Source organism: Lissotriton vulgaris, unplaced genomic scaffold (genome assembly GCF_964263255.1).
Source record: "Lissotriton vulgaris unplaced genomic scaffold, aLisVul1.2 SCAFFOLD_12822, whole genome shotgun sequence".
NCBI classification, from domain to species: domain Eukaryota; kingdom Metazoa; phylum Chordata; class Amphibia; order Caudata; family Salamandridae; genus Lissotriton; species Lissotriton vulgaris.
In genome coordinates, this window is record NW_028245366.1 from 1 (window position 1) to 19,214 (window position 19,214).

General features: G+C 60.1%; 22 non-coding genes across 22 annotated transcripts; all 22 read left to right on the plus strand.

The window, feature by feature from the left end:
• Positions 1 to 490: 490 nt before the first annotated feature.
• LOC147666435 (U1 spliceosomal RNA) lies at positions 491 to 654 on the plus strand. The gene has a single exon (XR_015304768.1). It is a non-coding gene; the product is annotated as a U1 spliceosomal RNA (small nuclear RNA).
• Positions 655 to 1,259: 605 nt separating this feature from the next.
• Positions 1,260 to 1,423, plus strand: LOC147666436 (U1 spliceosomal RNA). The gene has a single exon (XR_015304779.1). It is a non-coding gene; the product is annotated as a U1 spliceosomal RNA (small nuclear RNA).
• A 605-nt stretch (positions 1,424 to 2,028) lies between these two features.
• Positions 2,029 to 2,192, plus strand: LOC147666437 (U1 spliceosomal RNA). The gene has a single exon (XR_015304790.1). It is a non-coding gene; the product is annotated as a U1 spliceosomal RNA (small nuclear RNA).
• Positions 2,193 to 3,093: 901 nt separating this feature from the next.
• Positions 3,094 to 3,257, plus strand: LOC147666438 (U1 spliceosomal RNA). The gene has a single exon (XR_015304800.1). It is a non-coding gene; the product is annotated as a U1 spliceosomal RNA (small nuclear RNA).
• A 605-nt stretch (positions 3,258 to 3,862) lies between these two features.
• Positions 3,863 to 4,026, plus strand: LOC147666439 (U1 spliceosomal RNA). The gene has a single exon (XR_015304801.1). It is a non-coding gene; the product is annotated as a U1 spliceosomal RNA (small nuclear RNA).
• Positions 4,027 to 4,631: 605 nt separating this feature from the next.
• Positions 4,632 to 4,795, plus strand: LOC147666440 (U1 spliceosomal RNA). The gene has a single exon (XR_015304769.1). It is a non-coding gene; the product is annotated as a U1 spliceosomal RNA (small nuclear RNA).
• A 901-nt stretch (positions 4,796 to 5,696) lies between these two features.
• LOC147666441 (U1 spliceosomal RNA) lies at positions 5,697 to 5,860 on the plus strand. The gene has a single exon (XR_015304770.1). It is a non-coding gene; the product is annotated as a U1 spliceosomal RNA (small nuclear RNA).
• Positions 5,861 to 6,476: 616 nt separating this feature from the next.
• LOC147666442 (U1 spliceosomal RNA) lies at positions 6,477 to 6,640 on the plus strand. Its single transcript, XR_015304771.1, has one exon. It is a non-coding gene; the product is annotated as a U1 spliceosomal RNA (small nuclear RNA).
• A 594-nt stretch (positions 6,641 to 7,234) lies between these two features.
• On the plus strand, positions 7,235 to 7,398 carry LOC147666443 (U1 spliceosomal RNA). Its single transcript, XR_015304772.1, has one exon. It is a non-coding gene; the product is annotated as a U1 spliceosomal RNA (small nuclear RNA).
• Positions 7,399 to 8,299: 901 nt separating this feature from the next.
• On the plus strand, positions 8,300 to 8,463 carry LOC147666444 (U1 spliceosomal RNA). The gene has a single exon (XR_015304773.1). It is a non-coding gene; the product is annotated as a U1 spliceosomal RNA (small nuclear RNA).
• A 605-nt stretch (positions 8,464 to 9,068) lies between these two features.
• LOC147666445 (U1 spliceosomal RNA) lies at positions 9,069 to 9,232 on the plus strand. The gene has a single exon (XR_015304774.1). It is a non-coding gene; the product is annotated as a U1 spliceosomal RNA (small nuclear RNA).
• A 605-nt stretch (positions 9,233 to 9,837) lies between these two features.
• LOC147666446 (U1 spliceosomal RNA) lies at positions 9,838 to 10,001 on the plus strand. The gene has a single exon (XR_015304775.1). It is a non-coding gene; the product is annotated as a U1 spliceosomal RNA (small nuclear RNA).
• A 901-nt stretch (positions 10,002 to 10,902) lies between these two features.
• LOC147666447 (U1 spliceosomal RNA) lies at positions 10,903 to 11,066 on the plus strand. The gene has a single exon (XR_015304776.1). It is a non-coding gene; the product is annotated as a U1 spliceosomal RNA (small nuclear RNA).
• A 616-nt stretch (positions 11,067 to 11,682) lies between these two features.
• Positions 11,683 to 11,846, plus strand: LOC147666448 (U1 spliceosomal RNA). The gene has a single exon (XR_015304777.1). It is a non-coding gene; the product is annotated as a U1 spliceosomal RNA (small nuclear RNA).
• Positions 11,847 to 12,440: 594 nt separating this feature from the next.
• LOC147666449 (U1 spliceosomal RNA) lies at positions 12,441 to 12,604 on the plus strand. The gene has a single exon (XR_015304778.1). It is a non-coding gene; the product is annotated as a U1 spliceosomal RNA (small nuclear RNA).
• Positions 12,605 to 13,505: 901 nt separating this feature from the next.
• LOC147666450 (U1 spliceosomal RNA) lies at positions 13,506 to 13,669 on the plus strand. Its single transcript, XR_015304780.1, has one exon. It is a non-coding gene; the product is annotated as a U1 spliceosomal RNA (small nuclear RNA).
• A 605-nt stretch (positions 13,670 to 14,274) lies between these two features.
• Positions 14,275 to 14,438, plus strand: LOC147666451 (U1 spliceosomal RNA). Its single transcript, XR_015304797.1, has one exon. It is a non-coding gene; the product is annotated as a U1 spliceosomal RNA (small nuclear RNA).
• A 605-nt stretch (positions 14,439 to 15,043) lies between these two features.
• Positions 15,044 to 15,207, plus strand: LOC147666452 (U1 spliceosomal RNA). The gene has a single exon (XR_015304781.1). It is a non-coding gene; the product is annotated as a U1 spliceosomal RNA (small nuclear RNA).
• A 605-nt stretch (positions 15,208 to 15,812) lies between these two features.
• Positions 15,813 to 15,976, plus strand: LOC147666453 (U1 spliceosomal RNA). Its single transcript, XR_015304782.1, has one exon. It is a non-coding gene; the product is annotated as a U1 spliceosomal RNA (small nuclear RNA).
• Positions 15,977 to 16,877: 901 nt separating this feature from the next.
• On the plus strand, positions 16,878 to 17,041 carry LOC147666454 (U1 spliceosomal RNA). Its single transcript, XR_015304796.1, has one exon. It is a non-coding gene; the product is annotated as a U1 spliceosomal RNA (small nuclear RNA).
• A 616-nt stretch (positions 17,042 to 17,657) lies between these two features.
• LOC147666455 (U1 spliceosomal RNA) lies at positions 17,658 to 17,821 on the plus strand. The gene has a single exon (XR_015304783.1). It is a non-coding gene; the product is annotated as a U1 spliceosomal RNA (small nuclear RNA).
• A 594-nt stretch (positions 17,822 to 18,415) lies between these two features.
• On the plus strand, positions 18,416 to 18,579 carry LOC147666456 (U1 spliceosomal RNA). Its single transcript, XR_015304784.1, has one exon. It is a non-coding gene; the product is annotated as a U1 spliceosomal RNA (small nuclear RNA).
• Positions 18,580 to 19,214: the final 635 nt, after the last annotated feature.

Here is a 19,214-nt window from a genome sequence, read left to right on the forward strand (position 1 = left end):
GAACCCCTGCTCGCTTGCTGGACGGTTTGTCCCTGGCTTTCAGCCACAAGCAGTCAACTGGGGCCTAGCCAGGCAACTGGTCACTGCCTCCCCTAGAGTGGGCTTCAGTGGCAGCTCTTGAGCATCAAAAGCCCCAAATCTCTGCTTCTGGGCCCAAAATCGACCTGGCAAGCCCCCTTCTGTGAGTGCTGTAGCCCTGGCTTTGCCCCACGTGTGAGCTGCGTGCAGCATTGTGAAAGCAGGGCCCTGATTGGCGCTGCTGGTGGGCGTGGACATGCAAATTTCGCTGGCCGGCCGAGGCCTGTGGGAAGCCGCTGTGGGTAGCTGCGCGCTTTCCAAAGTGGGCACAGGGGCCTTGGCTGGGCAACCTTGCGCCCCACAAGGCCCGTGCTCTGCCTGGCCCGGCCTCAGGCCTTCCCTGTGTGGATGCCACCCTCGCTCTGCCGGGAGATGCCAAGCGGGCCGCCCTCGCCCTGTCCCCTTCCAACTCATACTTACCTGGCAGGGGAGACACCATGATCACGAAGGTGGTTCTCCCAGGGTGAGGCTCATCCATTGCACTTCGGATGTGCTGACCCCTGCGATGTCCCCAAATGCGGGATACTCGACTGCATAATTTCTGGTAGTGGGGGACTGCGTTCGCGCTTTCCCCTGATCTCTGGTTTCAAGAAAGACAAAAAGGGAAAAAAATAAAAAGGAGTCTGGAGCACCCTTTGACGTTTCTTGTCGTCCGTCCAGGGTGCTGGAAGGGGGCGTGGGCGAGGGCCAATTACATATGCAAATTAACAAGACTGAGCCATGCTGGGTTAGGGCTTAGAAACGTGCTTCTGGGCCCGATTTCGGCCTGGCAAGCCCTCTTGTCTGCTTGCCGTAGCCTTTGCTTGCGCACAGTTTGGAGGGCCTGACAGGTCTGCTTTTGGGCCCGATTTCGACCTGGCAAGCCCCCTTCTGTAAGTGCTGTAGCCCTGGCTTTGCCCCACGTGTGAGCTGCGTGCAGCATTGTGAAAGCAGGGCCCTGATTGGCGCTGCTGGTGGGCGTGGACATGCAAATTTCGCTGGCCGGCCGAGGCCTGTGGGAAGCCGCTGTGGGTAGCTGCGCGCTTTCCAAAGTGGGCACAGGGGCCTTGGCTGGGCAACCTTGCGCCCCACAAGGCCCGTGCTCTGCCTGGCCCGGCCTCAGGCCTTCCCTGTGTGGATGCCACCCTCGCTCTGCCGGGAGATGCCAAGCGGGCCGCCCTCGCCCTGTCCCCTTCCAACTCATACTTACCTGGCAGGGGAGACACCATGATCACGAAGGTGGTTCTCCCAGGGTGAGGCTCATCCATTGCACTTCGGATGTGCTGACCCCTGCGATGTCCCCAAATGCGGGATACTCGACTGCATAATTTCTGGTAGTGGGGGACTGCGTTCGCGCTTTCCCCTGATCTCTGGTTTCAAGAAAGACAAAAAGGGAAAAAAATAAAAAGGAGTCTGGAGCACCCTTTGACGTTTCTTGTCGTCCGTCCAGGGTGCTGGAAGGGGGCGTGGGCGAGGGCCAATTACATATGCAAATTAACAAGACTGAGCCATGCTGGGTTAGGGCTTAGAAACGTGCTTCTGGGCCCGATTTCGGCCTGGCAAGCCCTCTTGTCTGCTTGCCGTAGCCTTTGCTTGCGCACAGTTTGGAGGGCCTGACAGGTCTGCTTTTGGGCCCGATTTCGACCTGGCAAGCCCCCTTCTGTAAGTGCTGTAGCCCTGGCTTTGCCCCACGTGTGAGCTGCGTGCAGCATTGTGAAAGCAGGGCCCTGATTGGCGCTGCTGGTGGGCGTGGACATGCAAATTTCGCTGGCCGGCCGAGGCCTGTGGGAAGCCGCTGTGGGTAGCTGCGCGCTTTCCAAAGTGGGCACAGGGGCCTTGGCTGGGCAACCTTGCGCCCCACAAGGCCCGTGCTCTGCCTGGCCCGGCCTCAGGCCTTCCCTGTGTGGATGCCACCCTCGCTCTGCCGGGAGATGCCAAGCGGGCCGCCCTCGCCCTGTCCCCTTCCAACTCATACTTACCTGGCAGGGGAGACACCATGATCACGAAGGTGGTTCTCCCAGGGTGAGGCTCATCCATTGCACTTCGGATGTGCTGACCCCTGCGATGTCCCCAAATGCGGGATACTCGACTGCATAATTTCTGGTAGTGGGGGACTGCGTTCGCGCTTTCCCCTGATCTCTGGTTTCAAGAAAGACAAAAAGGGAAAAAATAAAAAGGAGTCTGGAGCACCTTTCGTCGTCTTCTGTGGTCTGTCCAGGGTGCTGCGGCTGGATTGGAAGGGGGCGTGGGCAAGAGGGAATCGCATGCAAAGTGCTGAGCCTGGGGAATGATGGGATAGTTGAAGCCTCCCACTCTGGGGCCCTATCCAGAGACAGGGCAGTAGGCCCTGGCCAGGTGACATGTCTGCTCCTTTCGATCTCCCACCCTGGGGCAGTGGCCTGGCTGCCAGCCACTTGCCTCACCCTAGCCTTCCTGGGCCCAGACTCTGGCTGAGGCCCCCAGGCTGTGGCCCGGCGAGGGCTCTGCCCGGCGAGGGTTCTGCTGCGTTTGGGAGCGTTCGGGAAGGCGTGAGGGGCTCAGGGCGGGAACCCCTGCTCGCTTGCTGGACGGTTTGTCCCTGGCTTTCAGCCACAAGCAGTCAACTGGGGCCTAGCCAGGCAACTGGTCACTGCCTCCCCTAGAGTGGGCTTCAGTGGCAGCTCTTGAGCATCAAAAGCCCCAAATCTCTGCTTCTGGGCCCAAAATCGACCTGGCAAGCCCCCTTCTGTGAGTGCTGTAGCCCTGGCTTTGCCCCACGTGTGAGCTGCGTGCAGCATTGTGAAAGCAGGGCCCTGATTGGCGCTGCTGGTGGGCGTGGACATGCAAATTTCGCTGGCCGGCCGAGGCCTGTGGGAAGCCGCTGTGGGTAGCTGCGCGCTTTCCAAAGTGGGCACAGGGGCCTTGGCTGGGCAACCTTGCGCCCCACAAGGCCCGTGCTCTGCCTGGCCCGGCCTCAGGCCTTCCCTGTGTGGATGCCACCCTCGCTCTGCCGGGAGATGCCAAGCGGGCCGCCCTCGCCCTGTCCCCTTCCAACTCATACTTACCTGGCAGGGGAGACACCATGATCACGAAGGTGGTTCTCCCAGGGTGAGGCTCATCCATTGCACTTCGGATGTGCTGACCCCTGCGATGTCCCCAAATGCGGGATACTCGACTGCATAATTTCTGGTAGTGGGGGACTGCGTTCGCGCTTTCCCCTGATCTCTGGTTTCAAGAAAGACAAAAAGGGAAAAAAATAAAAAGGAGTCTGGAGCACCCTTTGACGTTTCTTGTCGTCCGTCCAGGGTGCTGGAAGGGGGCGTGGGCGAGGGCCAATTACATATGCAAATTAACAAGACTGAGCCATGCTGGGTTAGGGCTTAGAAACGTGCTTCTGGGCCCGATTTCGGCCTGGCAAGCCCTCTTGTCTGCTTGCCGTAGCCTTTGCTTGCGCACAGTTTGGAGGGCCTGACAGGTCTGCTTTTGGGCCCGATTTCGACCTGGCAAGCCCCCTTCTGTAAGTGCTGTAGCCCTGGCTTTGCCCCACGTGTGAGCTGCGTGCAGCATTGTGAAAGCAGGGCCCTGATTGGCGCTGCTGGTGGGCGTGGACATGCAAATTTCGCTGGCCGGCCGAGGCCTGTGGGAAGCCGCTGTGGGTAGCTGCGCGCTTTCCAAAGTGGGCACAGGGGCCTTGGCTGGGCAACCTTGCGCCCCACAAGGCCCGTGCTCTGCCTGGCCCGGCCTCAGGCCTTCCCTGTGTGGATGCCACCCTCGCTCTGCCGGGAGATGCCAAGCGGGCCGCCCTCGCCCTGTCCCCTTCCAACTCATACTTACCTGGCAGGGGAGACACCATGATCACGAAGGTGGTTCTCCCAGGGTGAGGCTCATCCATTGCACTTCGGATGTGCTGACCCCTGCGATGTCCCCAAATGCGGGATACTCGACTGCATAATTTCTGGTAGTGGGGGACTGCGTTCGCGCTTTCCCCTGATCTCTGGTTTCAAGAAAGACAAAAAGGGAAAAAAATAAAAAGGAGTCTGGAGCACCCTTTGACGTTTCTTGTCGTCCGTCCAGGGTGCTGGAAGGGGGCGTGGGCGAGGGCCAATTACATATGCAAATTAACAAGACTGAGCCATGCTGGGTTAGGGCTTAGAAACGTGCTTCTGGGCCCGATTTCGGCCTGGCAAGCCCTCTTGTCTGCTTGCCGTAGCCTTTGCTTGCGCACAGTTTGGAGGGCCTGACAGGTCTGCTTTTGGGCCCGATTTCGACCTGGCAAGCCCCCTTCTGTAAGTGCTGTAGCCCTGGCTTTGCCCCACGTGTGAGCTGCGTGCAGCATTGTGAAAGCAGGGCCCTGATTGGCGCTGCTGGTGGGCGTGGACATGCAAATTTCGCTGGCCGGCCGAGGCCTGTGGGAAGCCGCTGTGGGTAGCTGCGCGCTTTCCAAAGTGGGCACAGGGGCCTTGGCTGGGCAACCTTGCGCCCCACAAGGCCCGTGCTCTGCCTGGCCCGGCCTCAGGCCTTCCCTGTGTGGATGCCACCCTCGCTCTGCCGGGAGATGCCAAGCGGGCCGCCCTCGCCCTGTCCCCTTCCAACTCATACTTACCTGGCAGGGGAGACACCATGATCACGAAGGTGGTTCTCCCAGGGTGAGGCTCATCCATTGCACTTCGGATGTGCTGACCCCTGCGATGTCCCCAAATGCGGGATACTCGACTGCATAATTTCTGGTAGTGGGGGACTGCGTTCGCGCTTTCCCCTGATCTCTGGTTTCAAGAAAGACAAAAAGGGAAAAAATAAAAAGGAGTCTGGAGCACCTTTCGTCGTCTTCTGTGGTCTGTCCAGGGTGCTGCGGCTGGATTGGAAGGGGGCGTGGGCAAGAGGGAATCGCATGCAAAGTGCTGAGCCTGGGGAATGATGGGATAGTTGAAGCCTCCCACTCTGGGGCCCTATCCAGAGACAGGGCAGTAGGCCCTGGCCAGGTGACATGTCTGCTCCTTTCGATCTCCCACCCTGGGGCAGTGGCCTGGCTGCCAGCCACTTGCCTCACCCTAGCCTTCCTGGGCCCAGACTCTGGCTGAGGCCCCCAGGCTGTGGCCCGGCGAGGGCTCTGCCCGGCGAGGGTTCTGCTGCGTTTGGGAGCGTTCGGGAAGGCGTGAGGGGCTCAGGGCGGGAACCCCTGCTCGCTTGCTGGACGGTTTGTCCCTGGCTTTCAGCCACAAGCAGTCAACTGGGGCCTAGCCAGGCAACTGGTCACTGCCTCCCCTAGAGTGGGCTTCAGTGGCAGCTCTTGAGCATCAAAAGCCCCAAATCTCTGCTTCTGGGCCCAAAATCGACCTGGCAAGCCCCCTTCTGTGAGTGCTGTAGCCCTGGCTTTGCCCCACGTGTGAGCTGCGTGCAGCATTGTGAAAGCAGGGCCCTGATTGGCGCTGCTGGTGGGCGTGGACATGCAAATTTCGCTGGCCGGCCGAGGCCTGTGGGAAGCCGCTGTGGGTAGCTGCGCGCTTTCCAAAGTGGGCACAGGGGCCTTGGCTGGGCAACCTTGCGCCCCACAAGGCCCGTGCTCTGCCTGGCCCGGCCTCAGGCCTTCCCTGTGTGGATGCCACCCTCGCTCTGCCGGGAGATGCCAAGCGGGCCGCCCTCGCCCTGTCCCCTTCCAACTCATACTTACCTGGCAGGGGAGACACCATGATCACGAAGGTGGTTCTCCCAGGGTGAGGCTCATCCATTGCACTTCGGATGTGCTGACCCCTGCGATGTCCCCAAATGCGGGATACTCGACTGCATAATTTCTGGTAGTGGGGGACTGCGTTCGCGCTTTCCCCTGATCTCTGGTTTCAAGAAAGACAAAAAGGGAAAAAAATAAAAAGGAGTCTGGAGCACCCTTTGACGTTTCTTGTCGTCCGTCCAGGGTGCTGGAAGCTGGCTGGAAGGGGGCGTGGGCGAGGGCCAATTACATATGCAAATTAACAAGACTGAGCCATGCTGGGTTAGGGCTTAGAAACGTGCTTCTGGGCCCGATTTCGGCCTGGCAAGCCCTCTTGTCTGCTTGCCGTAGCCTTTGCTTGCGCACAGTTTGGAGGGCCTGACAGGTCTGCTTTTGGGCCCGATTTCGACCTGGCAAGCCCCCTTCTGTAAGTGCTGTAGCCCTGGCTTTGCCCCACGTGTGAGCTGCGTGCAGCATTGTGAAAGCAGGGCCCTGATTGGCGCTGCTGGTGGGCGTGGACATGCAAATTTCGCTGGCCGGCCGAGGCCTGTGGGAAGCCGCTGTGGGTAGCTGCGCGCTTTCCAAAGTGGGCACAGGGGCCTTGGCTGGGCAACCTTGCGCCCCACAAGGCCCGTGCTCTGCCTGGCCCGGCCTCAGGCCTTCCCTGTGTGGATGCCACCCTCGCTCTGCCGGGAGATGCCAAGCGGGCCGCCCTCGCCCTGTCCCCTTCCAACTCATACTTACCTGGCAGGGGAGACACCATGATCACGAAGGTGGTTCTCCCAGGGTGAGGCTCATCCATTGCACTTCGGATGTGCTGACCCCTGCGATGTCCCCAAATGCGGGATACTCGACTGCATAATTTCTGGTAGTGGGGGACTGCGTTCGCGCTTTCCCCTGATCTCTGGTTTCAAGAAAGACAAAAAGGGAAAAAAATAAAAAGGAGTCTGGAGCACCCTTTGACGTTTCTTGTCGTCCGTGAAGGGGGCGTGGGCGAGGGCCAATTACATATGCAAATTAACAAGACTGAGCCATGCTGGGTTAGGGCTTAGAAACGTGCTTCTGGGCCCGATTTCGGCCTGGCAAGCCCTCTTGTCTGCTTGCCGTAGCCTTTGCTTGCGCACAGTTTGGAGGGCCTGACAGGTCTGCTTTTGGGCCCGATTTCGACCTGGCAAGCCCCCTTCTGTAAGTGCTGTAGCCCTGGCTTTGCCCCACGTGTGAGCTGCGTGCAGCATTGTGAAAGCAGGGCCCTGATTGGCGCTGCTGGTGGGCGTGGACATGCAAATTTCGCTGGCCGGCCGAGGCCTGTGGGAAGCCGCTGTGGGTAGCTGCGCGCTTTCCAAAGTGGGCACAGGGGCCTTGGCTGGGCAACCTTGCGCCCCACAAGGCCCGTGCTCTGCCTGGCCCGGCCTCAGGCCTTCCCTGTGTGGATGCCACCCTCGCTCTGCCGGGAGATGCCAAGCGGGCCGCCCTCGCCCTGTCCCCTTCCAACTCATACTTACCTGGCAGGGGAGACACCATGATCACGAAGGTGGTTCTCCCAGGGTGAGGCTCATCCATTGCACTTCGGATGTGCTGACCCCTGCGATGTCCCCAAATGCGGGATACTCGACTGCATAATTTCTGGTAGTGGGGGACTGCGTTCGCGCTTTCCCCTGATCTCTGGTTTCAAGAAAGACAAAAAGGGAAAAAATAAAAAGGAGTCTGGAGCACCTTTCGTCGTCTTCTGTGGTCTGTCCAGGGTGCTGCGGCTGGATTGGAAGGGGGCGTGGGCAAGAGGGAATCGCATGCAAAGTGCTGAGCCTGGGGAATGATGGGATAGTTGAAGCCTCCCACTCTGGGGCCCTATCCAGAGACAGGGCAGTAGGCCCTGGCCAGGTGACATGTCTGCTCCTTTCGATCTCCCACCCTGGGGCAGTGGCCTGGCTGCCAGCCACTTGCCTCACCCTAGCCTTCCTGGGCCCAGACTCTGGCTGAGGCCCCCAGGCTGTGGCCCGGCGAGGGCTCTGCCCGGCGAGGGTTCTGCTGCGTTTGGGAGCGTTCGGGAAGGCGTGAGGGGCTCAGGGCGGGAACCCCTGCTCGCTTGCTGGACGGTTTGTCCCTGGCTTTCAGCCACAAGCAGTCAACTGGGGCCTAGCCAGGCAACTGGTCACTGCCTCCCCTAGAGTGGGCTTCAGTGGCAGCTCTTGAGCATCAAAAGCCCCAAATCTCTGCTTCTGGGCCCAAAATCGACCTGGCAAGCCCCCTTCTGTGAGTGCTGTAGCCCTGGCTTTGCCCCACGTGTGAGCTGCGTGCAGCATTGTGAAAGCAGGGCCCTGATTGGCGCTGCTGGTGGGCGTGGACATGCAAATTTCGCTGGCCGGCCGAGGCCTGTGGGAAGCCGCTGTGGGTAGCTGCGCGCTTTCCAAAGTGGGCACAGGGGCCTTGGCTGGGCAACCTTGCGCCCCACAAGGCCCGTGCTCTGCCTGGCCCGGCCTCAGGCCTTCCCTGTGTGGATGCCACCCTCGCTCTGCCGGGAGATGCCAAGCGGGCCGCCCTCGCCCTGTCCCCTTCCAACTCATACTTACCTGGCAGGGGAGACACCATGATCACGAAGGTGGTTCTCCCAGGGTGAGGCTCATCCATTGCACTTCGGATGTGCTGACCCCTGCGATGTCCCCAAATGCGGGATACTCGACTGCATAATTTCTGGTAGTGGGGGACTGCGTTCGCGCTTTCCCCTGATCTCTGGTTTCAAGAAAGACAAAAAGGGAAAAAAATAAAAAGGAGTCTGGAGCACCCTTTGACGTTTCTTGTCGTCCGTCCAGGGTGCTGGAAGGGGGCGTGGGCGAGGGCCAATTACATATGCAAATTAACAAGACTGAGCCATGCTGGGTTAGGGCTTAGAAACGTGCTTCTGGGCCCGATTTCGGCCTGGCAAGCCCTCTTGTCTGCTTGCCGTAGCCTTTGCTTGCGCACAGTTTGGAGGGCCTGACAGGTCTGCTTTTGGGCCCGATTTCGACCTGGCAAGCCCCCTTCTGTAAGTGCTGTAGCCCTGGCTTTGCCCCACGTGTGAGCTGCGTGCAGCATTGTGAAAGCAGGGCCCTGATTGGCGCTGCTGGTGGGCGTGGACATGCAAATTTCGCTGGCCGGCCGAGGCCTGTGGGAAGCCGCTGTGGGTAGCTGCGCGCTTTCCAAAGTGGGCACAGGGGCCTTGGCTGGGCAACCTTGCGCCCCACAAGGCCCGTGCTCTGCCTGGCCCGGCCTCAGGCCTTCCCTGTGTGGATGCCACCCTCGCTCTGCCGGGAGATGCCAAGCGGGCCGCCCTCGCCCTGTCCCCTTCCAACTCATACTTACCTGGCAGGGGAGACACCATGATCACGAAGGTGGTTCTCCCAGGGTGAGGCTCATCCATTGCACTTCGGATGTGCTGACCCCTGCGATGTCCCCAAATGCGGGATACTCGACTGCATAATTTCTGGTAGTGGGGGACTGCGTTCGCGCTTTCCCCTGATCTCTGGTTTCAAGAAAGACAAAAAGGGAAAAAAATAAAAAGGAGTCTGGAGCACCCTTTGACGTTTCTTGTCGTCCGTCCAGGGTGCTGGAAGGGGGCGTGGGCGAGGGCCAATTACATATGCAAATTAACAAGACTGAGCCATGCTGGGTTAGGGCTTAGAAACGTGCTTCTGGGCCCGATTTCGGCCTGGCAAGCCCTCTTGTCTGCTTGCCGTAGCCTTTGCTTGCGCACAGTTTGGAGGGCCTGACAGGTCTGCTTTTGGGCCCGATTTCGACCTGGCAAGCCCCCTTCTGTAAGTGCTGTAGCCCTGGCTTTGCCCCACGTGTGAGCTGCGTGCAGCATTGTGAAAGCAGGGCCCTGATTGGCGCTGCTGGTGGGCGTGGACATGCAAATTTCGCTGGCCGGCCGAGGCCTGTGGGAAGCCGCTGTGGGTAGCTGCGCGCTTTCCAAAGTGGGCACAGGGGCCTTGGCTGGGCAACCTTGCGCCCCACAAGGCCCGTGCTCTGCCTGGCCCGGCCTCAGGCCTTCCCTGTGTGGATGCCACCCTCGCTCTGCCGGGAGATGCCAAGCGGGCCGCCCTCGCCCTGTCCCCTTCCAACTCATACTTACCTGGCAGGGGAGACACCATGATCACGAAGGTGGTTCTCCCAGGGTGAGGCTCATCCATTGCACTTCGGATGTGCTGACCCCTGCGATGTCCCCAAATGCGGGATACTCGACTGCATAATTTCTGGTAGTGGGGGACTGCGTTCGCGCTTTCCCCTGATCTCTGGTTTCAAGAAAGACAAAAAGGGAAAAAATAAAAAGGAGTCTGGAGCACCTTTCGTCGTCTTCTGTGGTCTGTCCAGGGTGCTGCGGCTGGATTGGAAGGGGGCGTGGGCAAGAGGGAATCGCATGCAAAGTGCTGAGCCTGGGGAATGATGGGATAGTTGAAGCCTCCCACTCTGGGGCCCTATCCAGAGACAGGGCAGTAGGCCCTGGCCAGGTGACATGTCTGCTCCTTTCGATCTCCCACCCTGGGGCAGTGGCCTGGCTGCCAGCCACTTGCCTCACCCTAGCCTTCCTGGGCCCAGACTCTGGCTGAGGCCCCCAGGCTGTGGCCCGGCGAGGGCTCTGCCCGGCGAGGGTTCTGCTGCGTTTGGGAGCGTTCGGGAAGGCGTGAGGGGCTCAGGGCGGGAACCCCTGCTCGCTTGCTGGACGGTTTGTCCCTGGCTTTCAGCCACAAGCAGTCAACTGGGGCCTAGCCAGGCAACTGGTCACTGCCTCCCCTAGAGTGGGCTTCAGTGGCAGCTCTTGAGCATCAAAAGCCCCAAATCTCTGCTTCTGGGCCCAAAATCGACCTGGCAAGCCCCCTTCTGTGAGTGCTGTAGCCCTGGCTTTGCCCCACGTGTGAGCTGCGTGCAGCATTGTGAAAGCAGGGCCCTGATTGGCGCTGCTGGTGGGCGTGGACATGCAAATTTCGCTGGCCGGCCGAGGCCTGTGGGAAGCCGCTGTGGGTAGCTGCGCGCTTTCCAAAGTGGGCACAGGGGCCTTGGCTGGGCAACCTTGCGCCCCACAAGGCCCGTGCTCTGCCTGGCCCGGCCTCAGGCCTTCCCTGTGTGGATGCCACCCTCGCTCTGCCGGGAGATGCCAAGCGGGCCGCCCTCGCCCTGTCCCCTTCCAACTCATACTTACCTGGCAGGGGAGACACCATGATCACGAAGGTGGTTCTCCCAGGGTGAGGCTCATCCATTGCACTTCGGATGTGCTGACCCCTGCGATGTCCCCAAATGCGGGATACTCGACTGCATAATTTCTGGTAGTGGGGGACTGCGTTCGCGCTTTCCCCTGATCTCTGGTTTCAAGAAAGACAAAAAGGGAAAAAAATAAAAAGGAGTCTGGAGCACCCTTTGACGTTTCTTGTCGTCCGTCCAGGGTGCTGGAAGCTGGCTGGAAGGGGGCGTGGGCGAGGGCCAATTACATATGCAAATTAACAAGACTGAGCCATGCTGGGTTAGGGCTTAGAAACGTGCTTCTGGGCCCGATTTCGGCCTGGCAAGCCCTCTTGTCTGCTTGCCGTAGCCTTTGCTTGCGCACAGTTTGGAGGGCCTGACAGGTCTGCTTTTGGGCCCGATTTCGACCTGGCAAGCCCCCTTCTGTAAGTGCTGTAGCCCTGGCTTTGCCCCACGTGTGAGCTGCGTGCAGCATTGTGAAAGCAGGGCCCTGATTGGCGCTGCTGGTGGGCGTGGACATGCAAATTTCGCTGGCCGGCCGAGGCCTGTGGGAAGCCGCTGTGGGTAGCTGCGCGCTTTCCAAAGTGGGCACAGGGGCCTTGGCTGGGCAACCTTGCGCCCCACAAGGCCCGTGCTCTGCCTGGCCCGGCCTCAGGCCTTCCCTGTGTGGATGCCACCCTCGCTCTGCCGGGAGATGCCAAGCGGGCCGCCCTCGCCCTGTCCCCTTCCAACTCATACTTACCTGGCAGGGGAGACACCATGATCACGAAGGTGGTTCTCCCAGGGTGAGGCTCATCCATTGCACTTCGGATGTGCTGACCCCTGCGATGTCCCCAAATGCGGGATACTCGACTGCATAATTTCTGGTAGTGGGGGACTGCGTTCGCGCTTTCCCCTGATCTCTGGTTTCAAGAAAGACAAAAAGGGAAAAAAATAAAAAGGAGTCTGGAGCACCCTTTGACGTTTCTTGTCGTCCGTGAAGGGGGCGTGGGCGAGGGCCAATTACATATGCAAATTAACAAGACTGAGCCATGCTGGGTTAGGGCTTAGAAACGTGCTTCTGGGCCCGATTTCGGCCTGGCAAGCCCTCTTGTCTGCTTGCCGTAGCCTTTGCTTGCGCACAGTTTGGAGGGCCTGACAGGTCTGCTTTTGGGCCCGATTTCGACCTGGCAAGCCCCCTTCTGTAAGTGCTGTAGCCCTGGCTTTGCCCCACGTGTGAGCTGCGTGCAGCATTGTGAAAGCAGGGCCCTGATTGGCGCTGCTGGTGGGCGTGGACATGCAAATTTCGCTGGCCGGCCGAGGCCTGTGGGAAGCCGCTGTGGGTAGCTGCGCGCTTTCCAAAGTGGGCACAGGGGCCTTGGCTGGGCAACCTTGCGCCCCACAAGGCCCGTGCTCTGCCTGGCCCGGCCTCAGGCCTTCCCTGTGTGGATGCCACCCTCGCTCTGCCGGGAGATGCCAAGCGGGCCGCCCTCGCCCTGTCCCCTTCCAACTCATACTTACCTGGCAGGGGAGACACCATGATCACGAAGGTGGTTCTCCCAGGGTGAGGCTCATCCATTGCACTTCGGATGTGCTGACCCCTGCGATGTCCCCAAATGCGGGATACTCGACTGCATAATTTCTGGTAGTGGGGGACTGCGTTCGCGCTTTCCCCTGATCTCTGGTTTCAAGAAAGACAAAAAGGGAAAAAATAAAAAGGAGTCTGGAGCACCTTTCGTCGTCTTCTGTGGTCTGTCCAGGGTGCTGCGGCTGGATTGGAAGGGGGCGTGGGCAAGAGGGAATCGCATGCAAAGTGCTGAGCCTGGGGAATGATGGGATAGTTGAAGCCTCCCACTCTGGGGCCCTATCCAGAGACAGGGCAGTAGGCCCTGGCCAGGTGACATGTCTGCTCCTTTCGATCTCCCACCCTGGGGCAGTGGCCTGGCTGCCAGCCACTTGCCTCACCCTAGCCTTCCTGGGCCCAGACTCTGGCTGAGGCCCCCAGGCTGTGGCCCGGCGAGGGCTCTGCCCGGCGAGGGTTCTGCTGCGTTTGGGAGCGTTCGGGAAGGCGTGAGGGGCTCAGGGCGGGAACCCCTGCTCGCTTGCTGGACGGTTTGTCCCTGGCTTTCAGCCACAAGCAGTCAACTGGGGCCTAGCCAGGCAACTGGTCACTGCCTCCCCTAGAGTGGGCTTCAGTGGCAGCTCTTGAGCATCAAAAGCCCCAAATCTCTGCTTCTGGGCCCAAAATCGACCTGGCAAGCCCCCTTCTGTGAGTGCTGTAGCCCTGGCTTTGCCCCACGTGTGAGCTGCGTGCAGCATTGTGAAAGCAGGGCCCTGATTGGCGCTGCTGGTGGGCGTGGACATGCAAATTTCGCTGGCCGGCCGAGGCCTGTGGGAAGCCGCTGTGGGTAGCTGCGCGCTTTCCAAAGTGGGCACAGGGGCCTTGGCTGGGCAACCTTGCGCCCCACAAGGCCCGTGCTCTGCCTGGCCCGGCCTCAGGCCTTCCCTGTGTGGATGCCACCCTCGCTCTGCCGGGAGATGCCAAGCGGGCCGCCCTCGCCCTGTCCCCTTCCAACTCATACTTACCTGGCAGGGGAGACACCATGATCACGAAGGTGGTTCTCCCAGGGTGAGGCTCATCCATTGCACTTCGGATGTGCTGACCCCTGCGATGTCCCCAAATGCGGGATACTCGACTGCATAATTTCTGGTAGTGGGGGACTGCGTTCGCGCTTTCCCCTGATCTCTGGTTTCAAGAAAGACAAAAAGGGAAAAAAATAAAAAGGAGTCTGGAGCACCCTTTGACGTTTCTTGTCGTCCGTCCAGGGTGCTGGAAGGGGGCGTGGGCGAGGGCCAATTACATATGCAAATTAACAAGACTGAGCCATGCTGGGTTAGGGCTTAGAAACGTGCTTCTGGGCCCGATTTCGGCCTGGCAAGCCCTCTTGTCTGCTTGCCGTAGCCTTTGCTTGCGCACAGTTTGGAGGGCCTGACAGGTCTGCTTTTGGGCCCGATTTCGACCTGGCAAGCCCCCTTCTGTAAGTGCTGTAGCCCTGGCTTTGCCCCACGTGTGAGCTGCGTGCAGCATTGTGAAAGCAGGGCCCTGATTGGCGCTGCTGGTGGGCGTGGACATGCAAATTTCGCTGGCCGGCCGAGGCCTGTGGGAAGCCGCTGTGGGTAGCTGCGCGCTTTCCAAAGTGGGCACAGGGGCCTTGGCTGGGCAACCTTGCGCCCCACAAGGCCCGTGCTCTGCCTGGCCCGGCCTCAGGCCTTCCCTGTGTGGATGCCACCCTCGCTCTGCCGGGAGATGCCAAGCGGGCCGCCCTCGCCCTGTCCCCTTCCAACTCATACTTACCTGGCAGGGGAGACACCATGATCACGAAGGTGGTTTTCCCAGGGTGAGGCTCATCCATTGCACTTCGGATGTGCTGACCCCTGCGATGTCCCCAAATGCGGGATACTCGACTGCATAATTTCTGGTAGTGGGGGACTGCGTTCGCGCTTTCCCCTGATCTCTGGTTTCAAGAAAGACAAAAAGGGAAAAAAATAAAAAGGAGTCTGGAGCACCCTTTGACGTTTCTTGTCGTCCGTCCAGGGTGCTGGAAGGGGGCGTGGGCGAGGGCCAATTACATATGCAAATTAACAAGACTGAGCCATGCTGGGTTAGGGCTTAGAAACGTGCTTCTGGGCCCGATTTCGGCCTGGCAAGCCCTCTTGTCTGCTTGCCGTAGCCTTTGCTTGCGCACAGTTTGGAGGGCCTGACAGGTCTGCTTTTGGGCCCGATTTCGACCTGGCAAGCCCCCTTCTGTAAGTGCTGTAGCCCTGGCTTTGCCCCACGTGTGAGCTGCGTGCAGCATTGTGAAAGCAGGGCCCTGATTGGCGCTGCTGGTGGGCGTGGACATGCAAATTTCGCTGGCCGGCCGAGGCCTGTGGGAAGCCGCTGTGGGTAGCTGCGCGCTTTCCAAAGTGGGCACAGGGGCCTTGGCTGGGCAACCTTGCGCCCCACAAGGCCCGTGCTCTGCCTGGCCCGGCCTCAGGCCTTCCCTGTGTGGATGCCACCCTCGCTCTGCCGGGAGATGCCAAGCGGGCCGCCCTCGCCCTGTCCCCTTCCAACTCATACTTACCTGGCAGGGGAGACACCATGATCACGAAGGTGGTTCTCCCAGGGTGAGGCTCATCCATTGCACTTCGGATGTGCTGACCCCTGCGATGTCCCCAAATGCGGGATACTCGACTGCATAATTTCTGGTAGTGGGGGACTGCGTTCGCGCTTTCCCCTGATCTCTGGTTTCAAGAAAGACAAAAAGGGAAAAAAATAAAAAGGAGTCTGGAGCACCCTTTGACGTTTCTTGTCGTCCGTCCAGGGTGCTGGAAGGGGGCGTGGGCGAGGGCCAATTACATATGCAAATTAACAAGACTGAGCCATGCTGGGTTAGGGCTTAGAAACGTGCTTCTGGGCCCGATTTCGGCCTGGCAAGCCCTCTTGTCTGCTTGCCGTAGCCTTTGCTTGCGCACAGTTTGGAGGGCCTGACAGGTCTGCTTTTGGGCCCGATTTCGACCTGGCAAGCCCCCTTCTGTAAGTGCTGTAGCCCTGGCTTTGCCCCACGTGTGAGCTGCGTGCAGCATTGTGAAAGCAGGGCCCTGATTGGCGCTGCTGGTGGGCGTGGACATGCAAATTTCGCTGGCCGGCCGAGGCCTGTGGGAAGCCGCTGTGGGTAGCTGCGCGCTTTCCAAAGTGGGCACAGGGGCCTTGGCTGGGCAACCTTGCGCCCCACAAGGCCCGTGCTCTGCCTGGCCCGGCCTCAGGCCTTCCCTGTGTGGATGCCACCCTCGCTCTGCCGGGAGATGCCAAGCGGGCCGCCCTCGCCCTGTCCCCTTCCAACTCATACTTACCTGGCAGGGGAGACACCATGATCACGAAGGTGGTTCTCCCAGGGTGAGGCTCATCCATTGCACTTCGGATGTGCTGACCCCTGCGATGTCCCCAAATGCGGGATACTCGACTGCATAATTTCTGGTAGTGGGGGACTGCGTTCGCGCTTTCCCCTGATCTCTGGTTTCAAGAAAGACAAAAAGGGAAAAAATAAAAAGGAGTCTGGAGCACCTTTCGTCGTCTTCTGTGGTCTGTCCAGGGTGCTGCGGCTGGATTGGAAGGGGGCGTGGGCAAGAGGGAATCGCATGCAAAGTGCTGAGCCTGGGGAATGATGGGATAGTTGAAGCCTCCCACTCTGGGGCCCTATCCAGAGACAGGGCAGTAGGCCCTGGCCAGGTGACATGTCTGCTCCTTTCGATCTCCCACCCTGGGGCAGTGGCCTGGCTGCCAGCCACTTGCCTCACCCTAGCCTTCCTGGGCCCAGACTCTGGCTGAGGCCCCCAGGCTGTGGCCCGGCGAGGGCTCTGCCCGGCGAGGGTTCTGCTGCGTTTGGGAGCGTTCGGGAAGGCGTGAGGGGCTCAGGGCGGGAACCCCTGCTCGCTTGCTGGACGGTTTGTCCCTGGCTTTCAGCCACAAGCAGTCAACTGGGGCCTAGCCAGGCAACTGGTCACTGCCTCCCCTAGAGTGGGCTTCAGTGGCAGCTCTTGAGCATCAAAAGCCCCAAATCTCTGCTTCTGGGCCCAAAATCGACCTGGCAAGCCCCCTTCTGTGAGTGCTGTAGCCCTGGCTTTGCCCCACGTGTGAGCTGCGTGCAGCATTGTGAAAGCAGGGCCCTGATTGGCGCTGCTGGTGGGCGTGGACATGCAAATTTCGCTGGCCGGCCGAGGCCTGTGGGAAGCCGCTGTGGGTAGCTGCGCGCTTTCCAAAGTGGGCACAGGGGCCTTGGCTGGGCAACCTTGCGCCCCACAAGGCCCGTGCTCTGCCTGGCCCGGCCTCAGGCCTTCCCTGTGTGGATGCCACCCTCGCTCTGCCGGGAGATGCCAAGCGGGCCGCCCTCGCCCTGTCCCCTTCCAACTCATACTTACCTGGCAGGGGAGACACCATGATCACGAAGGTGGTTCTCCCAGGGTGAGGCTCATCCATTGCACTTCGGATGTGCTGACCCCTGCGATGTCCCCAAATGCGGGCTACTCGACTGCATAATTTCTGGTAGTGGGGGACTGCGTTCGCGCTTTCCCCTGATCTCTGGTTTCAAGAAAGACAAAAAGGGAAAAAAATAAAAAGGAGTCTGGAGCACCCTTTGACGTTTCTTGTCGTCCGTCCAGGGTGCTGGAAGCTGGCTGGAAGGGGGCGTGGGCGAGGGCCAATTACATATGCAAATTAACAAGACTGAGCCATGCTGGGTTAGGGCTTAGAAACGTGCTTCTGGGCCCGATTTCGGCCTGGCAAGCCCTCTTGTCTGCTTGCCGTAGCCTTTGCTTGCGCACAGTTTGGAGGGCCTGACAGGTCTGCTTTTGGGCCCGATTTCGACCTGGCAAGCCCCCTTCTGTAAGTGCTGTAGCCCTGGCTTTGCCCCACGTGTGAGCTGCGTGCAGCATTGTGAAAGCAGGGCCCTGATTGGCGCTGCTGGTGGGCGTGGACATGCAAATTTCGCTGGCCGGCCGAGGCCTGTGGGAAGCCGCTGTGGGTAGCTGCGCGCTTTCCAAAGTGGGCACAGGGGCCTTGGCTGGGCAACCTTGCGCCCCACAAGGCCCGTGCTCTGCCTGGCCCGGCCTCAGGCCTTCCCTGTGTGGATGCCACCCTCGCTCTGCCGGGAGATGCCAAGCGGGCCGCCCTCGCCCTGTCCCCTTCCAACTCATACTTACCTGGCAGGGGAGACACCATGATCACGAAGGTGGTTCTCCCAGGGTGAGGCTCATCCATTGCACTTCGGATGTGCTGACCCCTGCGATGTCCCCAAATGCGGGATACTCGACTGCATAATTTCTGGTAGTGGGGGACTGCGTTCGCGCTTTCCCCTGATCTCTGGTTTCAAGAAAGACAAAAAGGGAAAAAAATAAAAAGGAGTCTGGAGCACCCTTTGACGTTTCTTGTCGTCCGTGAAGGGGGCGTGGGCGAGGGCCAATTACATATGCAAATTAACAAGACTGAGCCATGCTGGGTTAGGGCTTAGAAACGTGCTTCTGGGCCCGATTTCGGCCTGGCAAGCCCTCTTGTCTGCTTGCCGTAGCCTTTGCTTGCGCACAGTTTGGAGGGCCTGACAGGTCTGCTTTTGGGCCCGATTTCGACCTGGCAAGCCCCCTTCTGTAAGTGCTGTAGCCCTGGCTTTGCCCCACGTGTGAGCTGCGTGCAGCATTGTGAAAGCAGGGCCCTGATTGGCGCTGCTGGTGGGCGTGGACATGCAAATTTCGCTGGCCGGCCGAGGCCTGTGGGAAGCCGCTGTGGGTAGCTGCGCGCTTTCCAAAGTGGGCACAGGGGCCTTGGCTGGGCAACCTTGCGCCCCACAAGGCCCGTGCTCTGCCTGGCCCGGCCTCAGGCCTTCCCTGTGTGGATGCCACCCTCGCTCTGCCGGGAGATGCCAAGCGGGCCGCCCTCGCCCTGTCCCCTTCCAACTCATACTTACCTGGCAGGGGAGACACCATGATCACGAAGGTGGTTCTCCCAGGGTGAGGCTCATCCATTGCACTTCGGATGTGCTGACCCCTGCGATGTCCCCAAATGCGGGATACTCGACTGCATAATTTCTGGTAGTGGGGGACTGCGTTCGCGCTTTCCCCTGATCTCTGGTTTCAAGAAAGACAAAAAGGGAAAAAATAAAAAGGAGTCTGGAGCACCTTTCGTCGTCTTCTGTGGTCTGTCCAGGGTGCTGCGGCTGGATTGGAAGGGGGCGTGGGCAAGAGGGAATCGCATGCAAAGTGCTGAGCCTGGGGAATGATGGGATAGTTGAAGCCTCCCACTCTGGGGCCCTATCCAGAGACAGGGCAGTAGGCCCTGGCCAGGTGACATGTCTGCTCCTTTCGATCTCCCACCCTGGGGCAGTGGCCTGGCTGCCAGCCACTTGCCTCACCCTAGCCTTCCTGGGCCCAGACTCTGGCTGAGGCCCCCAGGCTGTGGCCCGGCGAGGGCTCTGCCCGGCGAGGGTTCTGCTGCGTTTGGGAGCGTTCGGGAAGGCGTGAGGGGCTCAGGGCGGGAACCCCTGCTCGCTTGCTGGACGGTTTGTCCCTGGCTTTCAGCCACAAGCAGTCAACTGGGGCCTAGCCAGGCAACTGGTCACTGCCTCCCCTAGAGTGGGCTTCAGTGGCAGCTCTTGAGCATCAAAAGCCCCAAATCTCTGCTTCTGGGCCCAAAATCGACCTGGCAAGCCCCCTTCTGTGAGTGCTGTAGCCCTGGCTTTGCCCCACGTGTGAGCTGCGT